The 19,169-nt window shown below is 43.7% G+C and overlaps 1 long non-coding RNA gene across 1 annotated transcript in view; it reads left to right on the top strand.

The window, feature by feature from the left end:
* The first annotated feature begins 2,812 nt into the window (after positions 1-2,812).
* The window catches only part of LOC128340990 (uncharacterized), a 70,382-nt gene continuing 54,025 nt past the window's right edge, over positions 2,813-19,169 (top strand). The window contains exon 1 of the long non-coding RNA XR_008314130.1: positions 2,813-2,979. This is a non-coding gene — a long non-coding RNA (uncharacterized LOC128340990). The remainder of the gene's footprint in view (positions 2,980-19,169) is intronic.

The raw sequence follows: 19,169 nt of genomic DNA, 5'->3' as shown, positions 1-19,169 counted from the left end.
TACAATCACCACTCATGTTGGTTTGCAATGATATAAGCAGCTTAGCTTTGGCATCTCATCTGCTGCAGAGATTTTTCAAAATGTTATCTGCAAAACTCTGTCTGGGCTGAGAAGAGTGCTAAACCTTAGTGACGACATTCTCATTTTTGGCACCACACAAATAGAGCATGATGAATGGCTTGCCTCTGTTTTGGATCGCCTGCAACAATACAACCTTACTTGTAATCCTGACAAATATGAACATAACAAAGACAAACTTGAGTTCTTTGGAAGTTTGGATATGTTTTCTCAGCTGATGCTATTTCCCCAGATCCAAAGAAAGTCACAGCCATTAAGAATGCAACAGTTCCTAAAAATGCAACTGAACTTTGTAGTCTTCTTGGGCTTGTTACATATTGTGGTTTTTCATCCCAAATCTGGCCACCATCACTCAACCTCTCAGGGAACTCATCAGTAAAACAAAAGTGTGGGAATGGACACCTGCACATCAAGACACCCTATTGCATTCAAAAGCATCCCTCTCAAGTGACACCATCATGGCTTATTTTGACCCCAAGAAGAATACAGAACTCATAGATCAGGCCATGTTTTCACCATTGCTTATGCAAGCAGAGCTCTCTCTGCAATTAAACGTCACTATGCACAAACAGAACTAGAAGCTCTTGCTGTTGTGTGGGGTTGCCTGCATTTTCATCCATATTTATATGGGCATCACTTCACAATAATCATAGATGGATTACTACAGAGGCAACTGCCTACAGTGGCGAATTCTGGGAGAGCGGCAGATCCTGGGGTGGGAAAAAGTTGTTTCTTTAACAAAAACCATTTAGAACAGCTGCTGCTGCTGGTGGCAGCGGGAGATCTGCCCTACCACCACAGTGAGGAGGGTAGGGGTTGCCAGTGGCGAGGATGAAGCCTCCCCCACTTTTAGACACCGTGGCAGCGGTGGGACAGCAGCCAGTGACCACCAATTGCACAGCAGCAGAAAGTAGCTCTCCCTTGCCGTTCATCCATTTGTCCAGGCAGCAGAAGAAGCTGCTATAAGGTAAAACAGTGGGGGGACTTCCTCCCCCACCACAACCCTCCCTCCCAGTCCCTGCTTTAAGCCGCTGCATGGCAGCAGGATTTTAATGAAGAAGGGGGACTTGCCTCTCATCCCCTCAGTGCTCCCCAGCCCTGTAGACAGCTGCCACTATGCGGTTGCTGGTCACTGGCTGCTGCCCCCCCCCACTGCGGTGGTGTTTAGAAGTTGTGGGGGGCTTCATCCTTGCCACCAGCGACCCCTACACTCCTCACTGTGGTGGTGGGGGGCTGAAAATCCTTGGCTGCCTACAAGCAGCAAAAGGGTCAATCTGCCCCTGATGTTCATTACTGATCACAAGCCTTTGCAGCCTACATTTACCAATACTTCAGCCCAACTGCCAGCTCACATTAAACAATGACTTTTGTGTGTCCCCCCCCCCCCCCCGGGCCTATAACTATGCACTAATCTATCACCCTGGCAAGAACAATCCTGCTGTTTATTTTTCTTGGCAACCATTCGCTCAAGCATCCACTGGAACTGCGTTGGCAGAAGCACATGTGCTCTTCCTCACTTCTCATGCCGTTCCCAAAGCCATGATGCTTAGTCAGGTACAAGAGGCCACAGCCACAGATTCCTGTCTGCAACATGTCATAGCCACAGTTTGGCATGGACAATGGCCTGAATTCCTAAAAATCATGGATAGCATTTCTTCTCAGGACCATCTTTTTTGCAGTCTTTCTACATCAGACAGCAGGGGCATAGCTAGGGGAGAGGGGGCCCATGTTCACCCCTCTTGGGTGTCCCCTTGGAGTGAGGAAAATAATGAAGAAAATAGGGAGAGGTGGAGCTGGGCCCCCTGGTTCTTTGAACCTATTCGCTCAGTTATAGAATAATAAGTCCTGTCAGACAGGAATTAACTGCTACAGATGCAAACCTCCTTCTTCAGGGCACCAGGACTGTAATGCCTCATGGCCTCTGGGCTCATACCATAAATCTGGTATGGACATCAGGGTATTGTGAAAACTGAACAGCTACTTAGGGGGAAGTCTAGTTTCCAACAATGGGCAAAGCAGCAGAAAACTATATCCACTCTTGTCTCTTCTGCCAGTCAAGTTTGCCAGATGCCACTTCAGTTGATTATTTTGCCCTCACACTCCTGGCATGATGTCAGTATTGACATTTGTACCCTGCCCTCTGGGAGTCTGGGCAGTATCTTCTCATCATGTTTGAATATTATTCTCATTTTCCAGTAGTTGAGTTGGTGTCCTGTCAGCAAGATGTGGGTGTATACTTATCAGATTAGAGCAAACACAGGCAGTCAGGCTTGCTGGGCTGGTAGATGGTCAGGCTCAATTGAGGACAAGGTGATGCTGAGATTTGTTCACAGAGAAAGAGACTGGAGAGTAATTCAACAGTGGGGCTGGGAACAGGGTTCAGGGGACTGAAGTTAAGGAGCTGGAGAATACAGCAAGCAAAGCTGTTGTACCAGTAGCCATCTTGAAACTCATAAGAACAGCCCTGCTGGATCAGGCCCAAGACCCATCTAGTCCAGCATCCTGGTTCACACAGTGGCCCACCAGATGCCACTGGACACCACAGGCAGACACTAAAGACATACCCACTCTCCTACTGTTGCTCCCCTCCAGGAGGCTTTTAAAGGGTTTCAGCTGATTTCTGGTCTCTAGCTCGTTAGGTACAACAGATGGAGCTGGTCCTGAGATTCCTCCTGAGTAGACCTCTTGCTCTTAAGGAGGATATTTCCTAGACAATGTTGCTATGTGAAGACAAGCACTTCTCTGCTACTCCTGCAGGAGGGCTCAGGCTCAGAAGTGAAGGCACTGCTGGGGGTTGGTTAGCTCCTCTCCATTGGACTCACCACGATCCCCCTGGGGTTCTAGAGATGGTGAGAAACTCCAGGAGGTAGATTGCTGAAGATCCTCAACATCTTGGCTCAGGTTGGTCTGAGGTGGGGCTCTGTTGGAGATTGGATCTCCATGGAGTTTATGCTATGGTCTTTCTCAGGGGTGCTGTTGGGGTCCTCTTCAAGCTGGGGTTCTTCCAGTGCCAAGCTGGAGTCTTCCCTGGTCTGGGGTTCTTCAGGGACCATGTAATAATCCTCCTCTAAAGATCCCCTTTGGGCCATGTTGGGATCCTCTGAGGATTCCACAGAATTAATTAAATATTGTTTTAACAGTTTTAGCATTGTTTTAAAATGTTGTTTCAGAATGTGAGTTGTTGTAATGTTTTAACTTTTACTATATCATTTATTTTTTAAACTACTGTTTAAAGTTTGTTGTCATTTGTTTTAACTTTTTGTTTGTTTGCTTTTGTAACCCACCCAGATATGTCAGTTTGGGGCAATATAAAAATATTATTATTATTATTAATTCAATTTCTATACCGCCCTTCCAAAAATGGCTCAGGGCGGTTTACACAGAGAAATAAAAAATAAATAAAATGGATCCCTGTCCCCAAAGGGCTCACAATCGAAAAAGAAACATCAGATAGACCCCAGCAACAGTAACTGGAGATACAGTGCTGGGGGTGGATAGGGCCAGTTGCTCTCCCCCTGCTAAATAAAGAGAATCACCACGTTAAAGGGTGCCTCTTTGCCAAGTTAGCAGGGGATATATTAGATAGATAGATAGAATGGAGTCAGGGCAGATCCTGACAGTTGGTTGCCTCCACCTCAGCCGTTACTATCATACCTCACTTTGACAACATTTTCTCAGCTTATGGCATACCTAACACACTGGCCTTCCTTTCAATAGCACATATTTTTCACAATTTTCTGCCTATTTAGGTTTTCAACATTGTAAAATCACACCTCAAGCCAATGGAGAGATAGATTCATAACAACTCCCAAGAAAGTGTTGCAAATGCAGTGCGAGAGAACATCAAACAAGAGCTTTGTAGATTTCTGTGGAATTACAGAGTGACTCCTCATAGTACCACAGGATTTCACCCTGCAACTATTCTTTTTGGGCATCCTATGCACACTAAGCTGCCACATGTTCCCACGGTGCTGGAGGGCCATGCCAACATTCAGGACAGCAAATAAAACAAAATGTAGAACTGCACAGTCATGTCAAGACAGCCCACTCTTACATGTTCTTACATGTACAGCCCACTCCCATGTTCTCTTGAAGAACCAACACTCACAAAACAAGTCTTCTCCACTATATTTGCTTTTTCCTTATTTTATTATTAATGTAAAAGGAACTATGGTCACTGCCCAATGGGGGCAAACATAAAATGTCTCTCATTTCAAATGCTATCAGCTACAGGGCAATGACTGGGAAGAGCTGAATGCAAACACATCCCAAGATGATACGGTGGTTCCTGAATCATCAATGTGCCATGAGCATGGGGATGCTGCCAATGAGACTCTCAGATATCCACGCTGTGTGCATTGCAGATGTCCAGAGAGTTTCAAAGACTATGTCATGGATTGACACTTTTTGGTCGGCACCAACTCGACAGCACAACTTCACCTTTACTGTATAATTAGTTTGTGTATGAGGCTATTCCGGGCCAAGTTTTGCAAATGACCCAGTGTCAAAAACTAGGCTTCCGCAGCCTGGCTTTTTGTGAGTCTGAATAAAACTATTTTCTTCCAACTATTATCAGTACTTTCTTCAGACACCAGGAAAGAACTTGATAGCTCACAGTAGGCATTTCTGTGATTGGCAGGATTGGGTACCCCAGCCATAATGGTTACGGCATTTTCCTCTTTGGACAAATGCTTTGGTAACTCTGACAGGAGTGGGTGAGAGGCATGTTGGGCAGGACTTCCAGAACACTCCAGCAGGGCTGTTTTGTTCTTACAGCTTTTTTTAACATAACGTCTGAATAGGGTTTAGGTCCCACAGTTATGGCTCATTTAGCTACTTCCTGTTCTTGAATCATTGTTCTAGACTCTAAACATTCCTACCTTCTGTTCCTAGATCTCTTCTTTGTGTGGAAATGTCTCCAAATTCAACTATTATCACTACAACTACACCCAGATTGGAATCCACACATTCCCCCCCCCCCACCTTCAAAGTCCCAGTCTACATTTCCGATATGCTTTTACAACAATCAGTTTTGCAAAGAACAGTCTAAGTATTTATTTCATGTCCTTTATCAGGCTTGCTTGGATGTATGGGGAAAGCTATACATCCAAGTACATAAAAACATCCACGTCCCAGGATGTAGATACTCCCTCTGCATCCTTTCCCCAAGTGTATTTTCTTTTTGTGACTGATGCTATTTTCCCTGTTAAACATACAATTTAATACTTCCACATAAACACCAAATAAAGATCTAGCTGTTAAGTACATTTGCTAAGGATCTTCTCTAAATAATGCAAGATCTAGATCTCCATTATCTTTACTTTCTGCTGCAGTAACCCTATCTTCGGATCATATTATTTTGGGCAGAATCAATTGCATTGTTTCAAAGATGAACCACACAAAAAAGCAGTATTCCATCAAAGAAATCTCTCTTGTGCCTTAGCAGTTGAATACTGTACCTTTTAGACTCAAAATTCCTGGATTTCATCCTGGATGTCACATGTATACGGTTAGCTCACAGCCTTTGTGTCTCTATGTGGTCAGCCCATGGATTTGTTGCAAAATGGAATATGACAAATTAATAATTAAGCTAAACAGTGCCCACTGGGTGGATTTTCCCCTCATCTGCGTTTTGATGTCCACATCACTTTGCGTGGTCTCCCCCCACCCTGCATCTTTCTATTGTCTACTAAAGTAAACCCAAAGAGACGTCATTTATTTTACCAAATGAATTCCATGGTACTATTCTATTACTTTCCTCTTATTTCAGATAATTGCAACATTGTATTTGTCTTTCCTTCAGGGGGATTTTTCTAGCCTTGGCATTCATTCTAGGAGAAACTGGGCTCTCCCCACCCACCCCCCGCCCCCTTAGACAATTTAAAAATTAATGCAAAAAATCTGTTAGCTCATGTTTTGCATTACAATTGCTTCAGGCTAGAGCATTTAGGAAGTCATAGAATTCCATGGGGAGTTGTAAAATTATGGGATTAACTTCCATGAAATATGCCCACAATCTCTGTTGGTTATCATGGAATTATTCATCATAGTGCTTACTGTACATAGGAATGTGGGGGTTGTTCTATCCTGTGAAAACCTGTTGGTGGCCTCTGAGATTATGGAAATACAGTATAGTTTAAATGCCCAGGCTTTGCCATTGTGTTCATGGGTGCAGCTCCCCATGTAAGTCTCTCTTGCTTATTAATGCTGTCATTCTTCATTGTTTGTACTCTTCATCCCATCAGCAGGATTTGCTGTGGGCTAGTCATTTTCCAGACATACAAGAGACAGTCCTTGCACAATTGAGTCATAAACTTATCCCTCAGAAATCAGAGGATGTGTTTGATTTCCATAACTTGGCCAGGGAGTAATCCAAGTATTCTTTTTAGCTGATTCCAATTATCCCACTGCCCGAATCCCCAGGCTGCAGAATTTTAAAGGCACATTGCATTGCATTGTTAAGCAAGCCAACTTCATATACTTGGGGGAATCCAGAATCACAGCTTTCTCCAGGCTAGTCTCCATCTCCTCCTATGCCTAATAGTGTTTTCAGTGAAAGGATGCTGAAGGCAAACAAAGCCATTTAAGCCTCCATTTCTTCCTCCTCCACTCTCCACAAGTTATTCTAGCTTGAGCATCAGATAACAGTGGCCATAGGAAAATGGCTCCAAACTCATCTAGGAGTCTTTCTGGATGTAGCTCTTTATCTAAAGCTTAAGTATGGCTGTGATGTCTGACACAGAATTATTTATTTAAACTTATAGCCCATTCTGTCTCAATGGCTTGCAAGAGTATACAGATATTAATATTGATATGAGTCTCTGCTGCAAAGACTCAAAGTGACAAAGGCAGTTAGGGAATTCTGAGTCTACAAAGGAAAGAGAAACATTTCCAGAGGGGGAAACTTGTCAGTCTATCACAGCAAAAACTTGCTTACCTTGGGGAGGGGAAGGCTCCTGTGCCAACGTCCGACAAGGAATCTACAATCTCCACAGTCTAGCTCCTCCCAGCCACTAGAATGCATACCTGCCAACATGTCTCTATTTCCTCATTCACTGGAATGGGGGGAAAGGGGCATGTTGGCAAGTATGTAGAATGCATGTGCATGCTAAGAGCTTAATGGCTTGATAAACATGACTCAACATGGCTTTTAAAAATGCTCTGAGCAGAATTGTACAGGCTCATCCTCTGTTTATGGTAGTCCCCCAGGCTTTGGACTTTCACTTTTGGACTTTAAGATGGGCAGATATTTATAATTTCTTCCTAATTGCCTACTTTATCATTAGCAAAACAAATGATGGTAACTGCAGACAGGCTTCTTGAGTGTTGTCATATTAAATTTCTTCACCAAGCTGTCACTCAGCATAGAGAAGAAAATGTTATGTTGGATGAGGATAGTAGCGAGGATATGGTAGGAAAAAATAAAGTTGTTGGGAATTGGGAATAACCCAATTATTATCAAATGACCATGGGTTTTTAAAAAAGTGTTCGTGAGCTGACTCTGTTTGATTTAATTGAAAAGGCAGCTGGAATTATGTGCAGACACATACAATATGATCTTATTAGCCTTGAGCCAAAAGAAGAGGTCATTTTCATGAAAATTGTAGACATCCCTATTTTCAGTTATTTTTGTAGGGTTGCTCAAAAAGGAGGCAAAGGTATTTGCCCTTTTAGAGTGATAGCAATGCTAATCCAAAAAGCACTGGCCTCTTTTTTAATTTTCTTTGTTTACCCACAGTAATATTGCCATGTAGCCAGATCTGATTGGCTATAAAGCATCATAACAGCATTGGAATTGCTAACTGATTCACAATTGGTTGGGGTCACTAATTTGGCAATTCCCAGAAAGACAACTCAGGGGAAACGTTGGTGCAGGATCAGAGGAAAAAGAGGGGTGAGCAGGTATTTTTAAAGGTGAACATTGATGTTATCTGGGGAGGAATGGGCTGGCTTGGAGAATCATTTTGCAATCCCTGAGAGCACTATGATTGGCTTCAAGAGCAAAACAGGTGAACATTTAAGGCACTTCTAGCCTCTGAATACGACTTGCATAGACAGGATGCCATACTAGTGGACCAGTCGCTGATTTAATATGGTGGTTATGAGGATAATGGCCTTGGATCCAAAATTCAGGCATCCAGTCATCCTGGTCCATGAAAAAATTGGGTCTGACAACTGATACCATGACTGAGAAGAGGGCATTAAGCATGTTTCTCCTGCTCCTTTGTGTGTTGCTGTGTGTACTGTACTTCTTAATGCTCCTTCTTCTCATTCATGTAGTCCTGGCTGGCTCCCTCCTCCTTCCCTTCCTTTCAGATCTATCATTTTCTCACTGTGGCTTGGCTTAGCACTCTCTGCATTCTTCCTGTGCTCCAGAGTGGAGTTGAACTGGCAGCAGAGAAAGGCTGCCCCCTCTTCCTTTCCCTTCCTTAGTCCTGTCTTCTTTTATATACCTTTCTTATATGATTATGGTGATGGTGATGATTATGAACCTCTCTTGATCTGAACCTAAACTGCCGCCGCCTCCACCACCACTACTAATCTGAACCTCCACTCTTTCCCACTCACTATTTTATTCTCTATTATTTCCTTCTCACTCATTCCCTTTTTCTTCCTGCACCTTTCCCCTTATTTACCCCTTCATCTCCCCCTCCCCATTCACTTTCATGAAAGTCGCTTTCATGACTTGATTCCAACTAGGGCTTTCCAGGGCTCTAGAACCTCTTTCAAAGGAAAATATGAAAAAGTACCAATATGAAGTGTGGCTGTGGGCATGTGCAGTGTGCTTCTCACCACTGAGTAATCACTGAAACCTGGCCACTTTATGCATTTTATGCTTTAGTGTGACTTCCAGATAATGCATTCTCTGTGGGACTGCCCTTGAAGAAGCTGCCACTTGCCAGTTAACATGGTTGAGCCGCAGGGGCAGAGCCACCATTGGGCGAACGGGTTCAAAGAACTCGAGCCAGGATTCTTATATATCACCTCTCTTAAGATGACAGTCTTAGCATGGCTGGCTGCCAGTTCATTTCCTGGCCTAAATCAAGATGCTGGTTTTGAGTGCAAAGCTGTAAATAGCCTAATTATCTCAGGGAACATCTCACCTCATTAAAAAAAAGTGAGGGTCTGCTGAAACTTCCATCATATGCAGAGGCTAGATTGGCCTTCACAAGCAAGGCTTCTTCAGTTGTAGCCCCAGGAGTTAGGAAGGCCTTCCTTGGGAAAGGCTTATAGCTCTTCCCTCTTGTCTTTCTAAAGGCAAGTGGAAGAATTCTCCCCCACCCACAGTGTCTTGGGTAGCTGAGTTACTAAAAAGTAGTATTCTGCTGTTTCTTTGATTATTTATTTGTTTTTTAAATGTGATTTTTTAAAAATAGTGTAAACAGCTTGAAATTAACTGGTAGGTGGTATTTAATTTAATAATAATCATCCTAATAAGGACCCAGTGGTTGGAGCATTGGACTAGGACTGGGGAGACCCGAGTTCAAATCCCCATTCAGCCATGAAACTAGCTGGGTGACTCTGGGCCAGTCACTTCTCTCTCAGCCTAACCTACTTGACAGGGTTGTTGTGAAAGAGAAACTCAAGTATGTAGTACAGTGCTTGGGGCTCCTTGGAGGAAGAGCGGGATATAAATGTAATCATCATCATCATCATCATCATCATCATCCATCAAGTGGAGGGACATCTCCCAAGGGCTGGGATATCTCAGTCCGGCTTTTAAAAAGGAAGGCTGGTTGTGGGGTGGGAGGGAAGAGTGAGCAAAATGCACCTGTGGGGTTGCTGCATTGCAGAACATTAGCACAATTGGAGCCCCATTCTTCCAAGGTGGCTCTTAGAAAATCCGGCCTGATGATGATATAATATTAACAAGACAATGGCTGCACAGAGTTCTGCAAACTGAGACCGCTTTACACTTTATATGTGTAAATTCAATTCAATTCAAAATGAAAACAACTGTAGCATTTCAGTTCTGTCCACTGAAGTGTACCATCATCTGTCTCATCTCATTTCTAACATATAAGTTTTTGGTGAGCATTTCAGGTGGTCACTACAGGATGGCATAGAAAGGGTTAAGTCTGTTAGAATGCTGGAAGGCTGTATCTTTGTTCAGTCCTCATGACAGCTCTGACTTTTATTTATGGTAGCTGGGAAATACTGGTGTTCCATCAGGTCACCTGTATTAACATCTGCTTTCATTTGGGTAATTTTTTTCCATCAAAGGAGTTAATAATTTATTTGACTGTTTGGCATAGGTCAGAAAACATTTGGTTGTCAATATATTGGAAGATTAATGGTACAGTGTAGATTAAAAGGAGAAAAATAGCAAACCTACCCTTGCAGACTTTAAAAAAAATCTATTTTCTTGCTAGGAGCTCTAGCAATTCCAGGCAATCTTTTTCATCAGTTATACCATATGTGTGGGCCTCTTGGCTTTTCCGTATTTCATGTACCATATTTACAGGAAACCATATTTCATGTACCATATTAACATGAAACCATATTTCATGTAAATATGTTTACATAAAAACTGTAAAATGGGGAACAGAAACCATATTTTTCAAACTCGCTTCCCAAAATGTTCCATTTGTCTTTTGTAAAGAAAATATATTTATTTATTGGTTCAATATAGTCCAATATAGTCCTCAAGAACACCTGCATTTCTAGCCAATTCATTTGCTCTACACCTTGAGTAACTATCATGATAAACAATAACAGGGTCAATGTGCAAGCCATAGGCACAAATCCCTTTGAGTATAAAAAGGCGAATGACTGTTCAGCCTGTGAAGATAACATTGCTATTGTTATTGTGAGATATTGAAAAGGTAATCACAAGAAATCACCTTAAAATGCATGGATTTCCTGCCTGCCTGCCTGCCTGCCTGCAATGTTATCTTGAATACATCTAAGAGCAATCTTTGGAACTTGTTGAGCATGTTGTCTCATTGCTTACTGATATCTCTTTAACTTCTTTCTCCCTGCGCCCTGCAGCACTCAAGTGCAATCTGAAATGGCAGTACTGGCTGAAAATAGCATGCTGTTGTATATGTATATGCTGTTCTTGGCCCTCCCGGAGAGATTAAACCAAAAATCCAGAGTATCGGGAAATGAAGGGAACAAACCAGAGTTGCTTAGCCATGCTACTTCCCTTTCCAGATCTTAAATGTGATTTTTTTTTTAAAGTGTAAACCGCTTGGAATTAATTGGTAGGTGGTATTTAATTTCATCATCATCATCATAGCAAGGATCTATCAAGTGGAAGGACATCTCCCAAGGGCTGGGATATCTCAGTCCAGCTTTTAAGAAGGAAGGCTGGTTGTGGGGTGGGAAGGAAGAGTGAGCAAAATGTACCTGTGGGGTTGCTGCATTGCAGAATATCCATGGTTTTGACATGCTATTTTAAATTTAAGTGAAATTCAACCTCCACCCAAATATACACAGCATACAACATATTTGGCCCCTCCCTGGTTATCAGATCTACTGCTGAAATCCCTACAGACCTCAAAATACTGGGTTTAAGCAGGTCTTGCAACAATGAGCATGAATTGTCTCCTTTGCTAAGTAGGGTTCACCTTGATTTGCATGTGTATGGGAGACTATATGGGAGCACTGCCTGCTGTGAGATAGTATTCTTAGCTCACTGGGAGAGCATCTGTTTTGCATACAGAAGGTCTAAGGTTCAATCCCTGGCATCTCCAGGTAGGGCTGGGGGAGACTCCTCCCTAAAACCCTGGAAAGCTGATGTTGGTCAGTGCAGACAGTACTTAGCTAGATGAACAATAGTCTGACTCTGTATATCTGTCTGACTCTTATGTTCTTATGTTCGTATGCTGCAGTTGCACTGAAACATTTTACCTATGTTTTCTCCCACCTTGCTATCTTCAGTTGCTGGGCAAGTATATCCTGACAAATGCCTGGCTCCAAATAACTGCACAATTAGTCTGTAAACTAGTTCTGTAAAGATCTCATCTTTAATTATATCCAAGGTATATCATCTTTTTAGGTATTTTCACAGAGGAAAGCTCTGAACTCCTCTTGTACATGTGTGTAAAGTGTGTGTGTGTGTGAGAGAGAGAGAGAGAGAGAGAGAGAGAGAGAGAGGTTCTGGCTGGACTATTAATGCAAACTCATTAGGGCAAGTTGTCAGTCTGAATGATGAGTGAGGAAACTTGCAGTTGAAACATTTCTCATGGCTAGAAACAGGGCAGCAGGTTAACCCCTCGCTGAAGGATTAACTGTGCATCTGTAATGTGCTGACATGCCTTTAAGAACAGCCATCATTCCTGATGTTGGTTTGCTTTCATTTTTGTCTCCCTTGCCTGCCAGACAAGTTGCACTCCTGGAACTACTAAATTTCCGGTCCTCACAAAGCATCTTGCCTAGACAAATGGATAAAACAGAGGTTCTCCAATGGAACTGGGATTTTCCACTTTGTCAGATCTGGAAGAACTTTGCACTACCTTGCAGGAAATCTTTTTTTCATTCACTGGCCTGAAATATCTTTATGATTTAATCCTTTTGACTTTTTTCACTTGTTACTTTTTTATGGTGTAACAAGTTTGCATTAATGAATGCTAGCTGGCCTATTCTTTTGTTAGGTAGGTCCCAGGCTAATAGATCAAGAGGCCAATTGATGTTTCTTACAGTGAGCTAAAGTTTGAGAGATCACCCAAGAGAAAGTCATATGAATCTTGTAAGATGGTACATACAGCATATTCCACCTGATGGATGGGGTTGATCTGAGAGTATAAAGTGACCCATCCACCCCACAACACCAAAATCCCGGGGTTTGTATGATCACTGCAAAGAAAAAGCAGCTTCTGTGTAAGACAGAGAAATAGGCAAGAGTTTTGGAGAGGCAGCAATGGAGAAGTCAGGCAGAGAACTGTATGACCACCCTCTGGGAACCCAGAGAACTTCTAATTTGAAGATCCGAGAGCTATTCTGAATTTGTTGTGTGACTGTGATTCAACGTTTTATCAAGATTATATGATAAATAGTCATATCATCCACCCACAAACCTGAACCAATTTTGTGCAGGCTTTTGGGTGGATAATCCCGTCTCATATTAGGGATGGGATTATATGGCATTTTGGACACGTTCATTTATTTGATTACATGAATTTAGGGTTTCTCTCTACAAAACAGCAAAGGAAATTCAGTACTGCATAGTGCATAATTCATGTACTTTAGAAATATGACTCAGCTTTCCATGCATAATTCTGGGATCTGCATTAACTGTTATAGCACCCGAGCGAGTCACTATGGCTAACTGACTATAAACACTCACTCACAGAGCAGTAGTATATTCAGAAAGTCAACAGGATAAATGGAAGTGCAAGTGCAGGCTGCAGAGATCTGGGAAGCAGAGGCTAAGGCTTAGGTAGTGAACCTGTCTCTGGGCTGTTTTCCTTCAGACTAGTGAGGGGGGCTAAGTGTGCAGGGGGAGGGGAGTTCAGGATGCAAACTCGCCCACTTCAAAATGCCCTATTCCAATATGAACATAGCTCAGACATTTTGAAATTTGGGCCTGGGCTCATGTTGCATCATTTTGGAGTTACCCCCCCACACACACCACCACCACCAGTCAACCCTCCCTTCTTTTTCTGCTTCTCTTCTCCCAACCTTACATGGCATTGGGAAGAAGGCAGGCAGGCAGGCAGCAGCGAGGTCTATATCTCTCATCATTCCCTCCCTCTTTCCCTTTATCCATTCTTATTTACAATATCTAGGATGCAATGACAAGAGCACTGCAGGTGTTGGGAGTTCTGGGAAATTAAATAACTGCACTTCTCAGGGCTCTCTGAAGCCCCTGCCGGCTCCGTGATGGAGCCAGCAGTCATGTGGGCAGCCGATCTGGCCGCCCAAGGCTGCAGGCTTGCTCATCTGTGGGGAGAGCGGGCTAAGCCTGCTCTCTCCACCTAACCCTATTTGGCAAGTCTCACTGATCGTGAGACTCTCCTCATGGAGAGAGGTAGAGGTAGAGGAGGAGCTTGCTTTTGCTGGCCATACTCCATTGCCAGATAAATTTGGGAAATGAGAAGGGGAAAGTGTAGGGTTGCCAACATTTGGCAACCCTGTGAGGGTTATAGAGATTTACAGAAGTGGGGAGATCATCGGATTCTTTCTCCCAAGGGAATGCAAACAGAAGGTCAATTAGATGACCCCCCACACACACACACACTACCATGAATCTTTAGACTCCCATCATGCCATCCCCTTCCAGACTTATCTGGCAGTGGGACAGGGGCAGCTATAACTGTCTCTCACACACCTGTGTAGGAAAATATCACAAAAAGCTGATGAAAATTAAGGTGAGCCAAGTGAAGGAAAACCTGTCGCTACTTTGGACTGTAAATGGGAGGAGTCATATGATTGAATGTTTTTCCATACAAAACCCCTCCCCTCCTCCTCACCAATAAAAAAACCCCTCTGTACATAGAAAACTAGTTATTAGGCAGAAGGCTAGGTTAAAGCCCTTCTCTCTGATAACTGGTTTTCTGTGTGGAGATGATGCTCTTTTGTTGTATGGAGGAACGTTCAGTCATTTGAGCCTCTGCTTACAGTATGAAGTGGTACATCTCAGACACAGGTTTACCACCTCAGTGAGGATTAGACCTTAGTAGTCTTGTTTGCAAACATTATCATGTGTATGTATTGCTTGTCTGGGCAAGAAAACACTTTTGAACCTCGTTGAGCATAGAGCATTATATGATCTAACTTGGGACAGCAGTCAAGAATAAAGAAAAGGGGCCTACTGAGGGAATGTACTTTCTTGATCTAGCGCCAAATCAAGTGTATGTTGTGATGCTGCGTGGATAAAACTGGGTTATTTATTTCAACACATGTCGATCCTCCAAAAAGACCTAACCATTTTCTCACAGATCATTTGTTAAAGCATTTGTATTCAGTTGATGACAGCTTCCTGAGCTCTGACTGGTATTTTGCGGTTTATAGATTTATGTGTTTGTGATGGCAGTGAAACCTGCAGTATGTCTTTGTTTCAGTAGATGCACTCATCTGTCAAATAGTTGTTTCTTCAGATCATATGTGGTGTTGTTTTGCTTTTGGCTAATGACTAGGGATGAGCAGACCAATTTGGTCCTGCTCAGAAAAGTTGGCATGCTGTGGAATCGATTTATTCTGCTCTGTCCAAACTCCAGAGGACTGTGGAATTCCACAATTCATTCTGAGCATGTGCGGAGGCCTAGTGTGGTCAGGCCTCTTTGTGCATGACCCAAAATCTCTGATGTGGCATAGAGCAGAGTTATTACCACTCCCTCATTGCATCAAAGCCTATAGCCATAGCAATGGTTTCTTATACATGTTTTCATCTTAAAACCCACCCCCGTATTGTTTTCCAACTAATCATTGTCTTAATTTAAAACACCCTGACACAGCAAAGGTTTGTCAGTCTTTCACACATTATGGCTTTATCTGCATATTATACTTTTAGGTACACGATTATGCTATCAGAACAAGTCTGGAAACTTTAAAAATACAACTTGAAGGCTTCATTCATACACACACACACATTTTTTGAAATTACCCTTAATTCATTCCTGAAAAGGGGCCTGCTCTGGCATGCCACCATCAAAAAAACAGAAGGAAATGTTGCGGGTGGGGTGGGGTGGTGAGGAGGAGGCAGATTCAACACAAGCTATTCTTAGGTTGCCATGGACACTGGATGGCCTGGAAAGCACAATGAAAACAAAAAGGTATCATAGAAACCATGACAAAAGCTTCTCAGTCCCCATGCACAGACATGGCTGTCATACAATATCTCTATCTATCTATCTATCTACACACACACACACGTATATATTCCAGGTTTTGGCCCTGCGGGTCCTTCTTTCTTGTGGCTCGAATGCTGGCAAATCGCACTATGGAGCCTTAGGTTCTGCCAGCGGGTGGCCACTGTGGCAGCACAGAGGCTAGTGGAGCTTGTGCTTCTAGTGGAGCTTGTGTGTTTGTGAAGGCATGGGTTCCCTTGCCACTTGAGCTGTCTATTGTGCTGTGTGGAGCCGGACCTTCTTTGCATCTGTAGCCTGCTGGATGATGCCGATTGGTGGAGTTTAGCACTTATTTCTACCTTGGTCTTTGGACCTGGTGTCGAGCATGTCCTGAGGCAGCTGCATGCTGCAACTTACACAGGATTGATGTGTGGTGGCCTTGCAGAGCAGGTGGGCTACTCCTGTGCACAGAAGATACCTGAGCAGTTTGAGCTGGACCCCCTCCCCCCTCCCTTTCTCCCTATTTTACTTCCTTTTATGGTGGCAGAATCAGCCTGGATATCTGGTGTCCCACCTCTGGTTGCTAGTTCAGGGATCATGGCTTGTGGGTTGACCCTTTTCTTCATTTCTGATTTTAGAATGTCAATTTGATGGTGCCTGCCCCCACCCACCCACCCCTCCCCTATTCTCCAAGAGGTGTGCCTCTTGCTTAGTTGTGGCTTTGCCAGTTGGCATACTCAGAGCAGATGCAGTCAGAGCTTATGGTTTCATGCCTTCTTTGTTACAGGAGTTCCTGTAAAAGGGATTGGGGCAGTTTGCCTCTTCAGGTATTGGTGGATCACCTGACCCCGTTTTTGTTCTTTTGTTGTTGTTGTTCCTTTATTGCATTTTTCTGCCATCAGGTTGCTAGGCATCCAGGCAGTAGGGAGCCCTTTTCTTCAACAGCCATTGTTCCTTGTGTCGTTGGTGGATGTAGCTTCCTCAACTCTCCATTTTTCATTTCGCAGGCTCTTCGATGCTCAGGAACAGGCTGCTGGGTGGCACACATTATCCTTTTACAGGTCTCTTTCTTCTTTGGCCTCAGTGGTTGGTATGCAAAGTTGACCAGGTGGGGCAAAGACTCGTTTGCTGTTCAGCTAGGGCCTCAGTAATCGAATTTCCCCCCATTCAGCCATCTCATTTCCTTTTGCAGCATCCTTTCACATGCTTCTAAAGTATACATTTCTTTTTCTGCCTTCCAGATGTCCCTATTAGAGCCAGTTCCACTGCGATTTGGATTATTGGGCACAATACCCCTTGGAGTGCATTGTGGCATTGTAAGGATCCCCACTTGGGCTCCTAGTCAAAATCAGACATATGGCCATGTTGGAAGGGTACATGTTGGGATGACCTGCTTCTTGCTTTGGGAGCCCTTCTGTCTTGGAGAGCTCTGCCTCACCTTTTCCTGGTTCACCTTGGTGAGAATGATCTGGCCCAAGTGACCAGCCTGGATTTTCTGGCATGGGTGGCAAAAGATTTGAATGGGATATTGACTCTGCATTCCAGGACTCACATCGGCTTGGTGGAGATGTTGGAGATGTTGCCACGATTACACTGGCCTGGGGCACAGGATGTGCAGGCCCTCAATAGATCACGCAAGAAGATCTACACCGAACTGGTGAAGATTCGTTCTTGGTGTGGGAGGATCTTTATAGAGCAACGTGATTTTCATTCTCTCCACAAAGAACATTTTGACCAGGACAGCAAGCAGTTGTCTTTAGGGATGTGCACAAAACCGGTTTGCTCGGTTCGAGTTCGAACCAGGAGAGGGTGGTTCGGTTTTGTTCGAACCGGTTTGAACTGGTTCAGACACCCAAAAATTGGTAGGATGGTAGCTGGCATCCAGGGGTACCTGCCACCCAAACCCCAAAGCAATCGGACACTTGTACGATTTTTTATGAATTTTTGAAAATTATTTTTATTTTTTTCTCATAGGATATAATGGGACTCCAACCAGCCCATTATTCCTTATTGTGTAGCACCCATGGGTGCCAACCATCCAAACCCTGAAGCAATCGGACAGTCCTACAATTTTTTATGAATATTTGAAATATTTTTAATTATTTTTCTTATAGGGTATAATAGGACCCGAACCAGCACCCTTGCTCTGGGCCACCCCGGCACCCCCCAAGTGCAGTTATGGGACTGCTGAAACCTCCATTCTTCCCTATGAAGAAAAACCTTAAAGCCACTTGTGGGGTGCTGGGGTGGCCCAGAGTGAGTGGTGGTCTAGTGCAAAGAGGGTTCCAACCACCCCCATGGGTTGCTAACCCATGGGGTACTGGGTTTTGTTGTTTCTGAAGTGTTCTGAGTGTAGATTCTTTGGCAGCATATAAGATTTTCAATGACAAACTATGAATCCACTCTCATTGCTAACCTTACAGACACATAAACTTCAAAAATCACTTAAAAATCAGCCCTTTGCCCAATTCCTTTCAAATAATTCTGATAGCTACCTGACCCCCCTTGGGCACTACCACCCACCACACTCTGGTTCGGTTCAAATTCGAACCTGCAGCTCGAACCTGATGGCTGGTTCGGTTCGAATTCGAACCTTCGAACCACCCTGGTTCGAATTCGAACTGGTTTGAATTCGAACCGGTTCGCACATCCCTAGTAGTCTTCATTGGGTGGCAGAGCTTAAGCCAGTGCCTTAAAGGCCAGCATCACTGGCGTTTTGGTCTGGCATCTGAGTGGCAGGGCAGGCACATGAAACTGGAGAGCAGAGGTGGTCTGGGTTTTTAGAGATAATCTGGCTAAATAATTTTAAACCAGTTATCTATCTTTTATGAAGGTAGCCCTGGTTTTAGTTCAGGGGTTGTGGGTAATTGTTTTAGAATTTAGTGGGGCTTAGGAGGTTTGGGTCTGTGGACAAGTTTGCACTTGCTTACTCTAGTGCCCTTGCATGCCAAAATGTATGCTCATCCTTTCTGGCCGTGCAATGCTTATGCACTGCCAAGCCATGGGACTGCCACTTCGTTTTGAAGGTAGGTAGGTTTCTGCTCTCCAGTTTCCTATGGTGCATTAGGATGCCTGTTGAAGCCAATTTATTGCTTATAAAGGTTTTAATAAAATTTGGTCTTGCTGTTCCCTGTACCCATTTAACTCGTATTCTCTGTCCAGCTCCTCATTTTCTCCATGCAATGCCCTTCTGCTGTGGTTCAGTGTATGCCCTGTACAGGGGTTTAGCTATAATTGAGTGGATAGGTTCAAAGAACCTGCCCACTCCCCAGCTCCATCCCTCTCTATTTTCTTCATTATCATCCTCACTCTGAGGGGCCACTGGGGAGAGGGGAGAACATGGGCCCCCTCTTCCCT

The sequence above is a fragment of the Hemicordylus capensis genome, chromosome 1 (assembly GCF_027244095.1).
Source record: "Hemicordylus capensis ecotype Gifberg chromosome 1, rHemCap1.1.pri, whole genome shotgun sequence".
Classification (NCBI taxonomy): domain Eukaryota; kingdom Metazoa; phylum Chordata; class Lepidosauria; order Squamata; family Cordylidae; genus Hemicordylus; species Hemicordylus capensis.
This window is presented reverse-complemented; position numbering and strand designations above follow the sequence as displayed.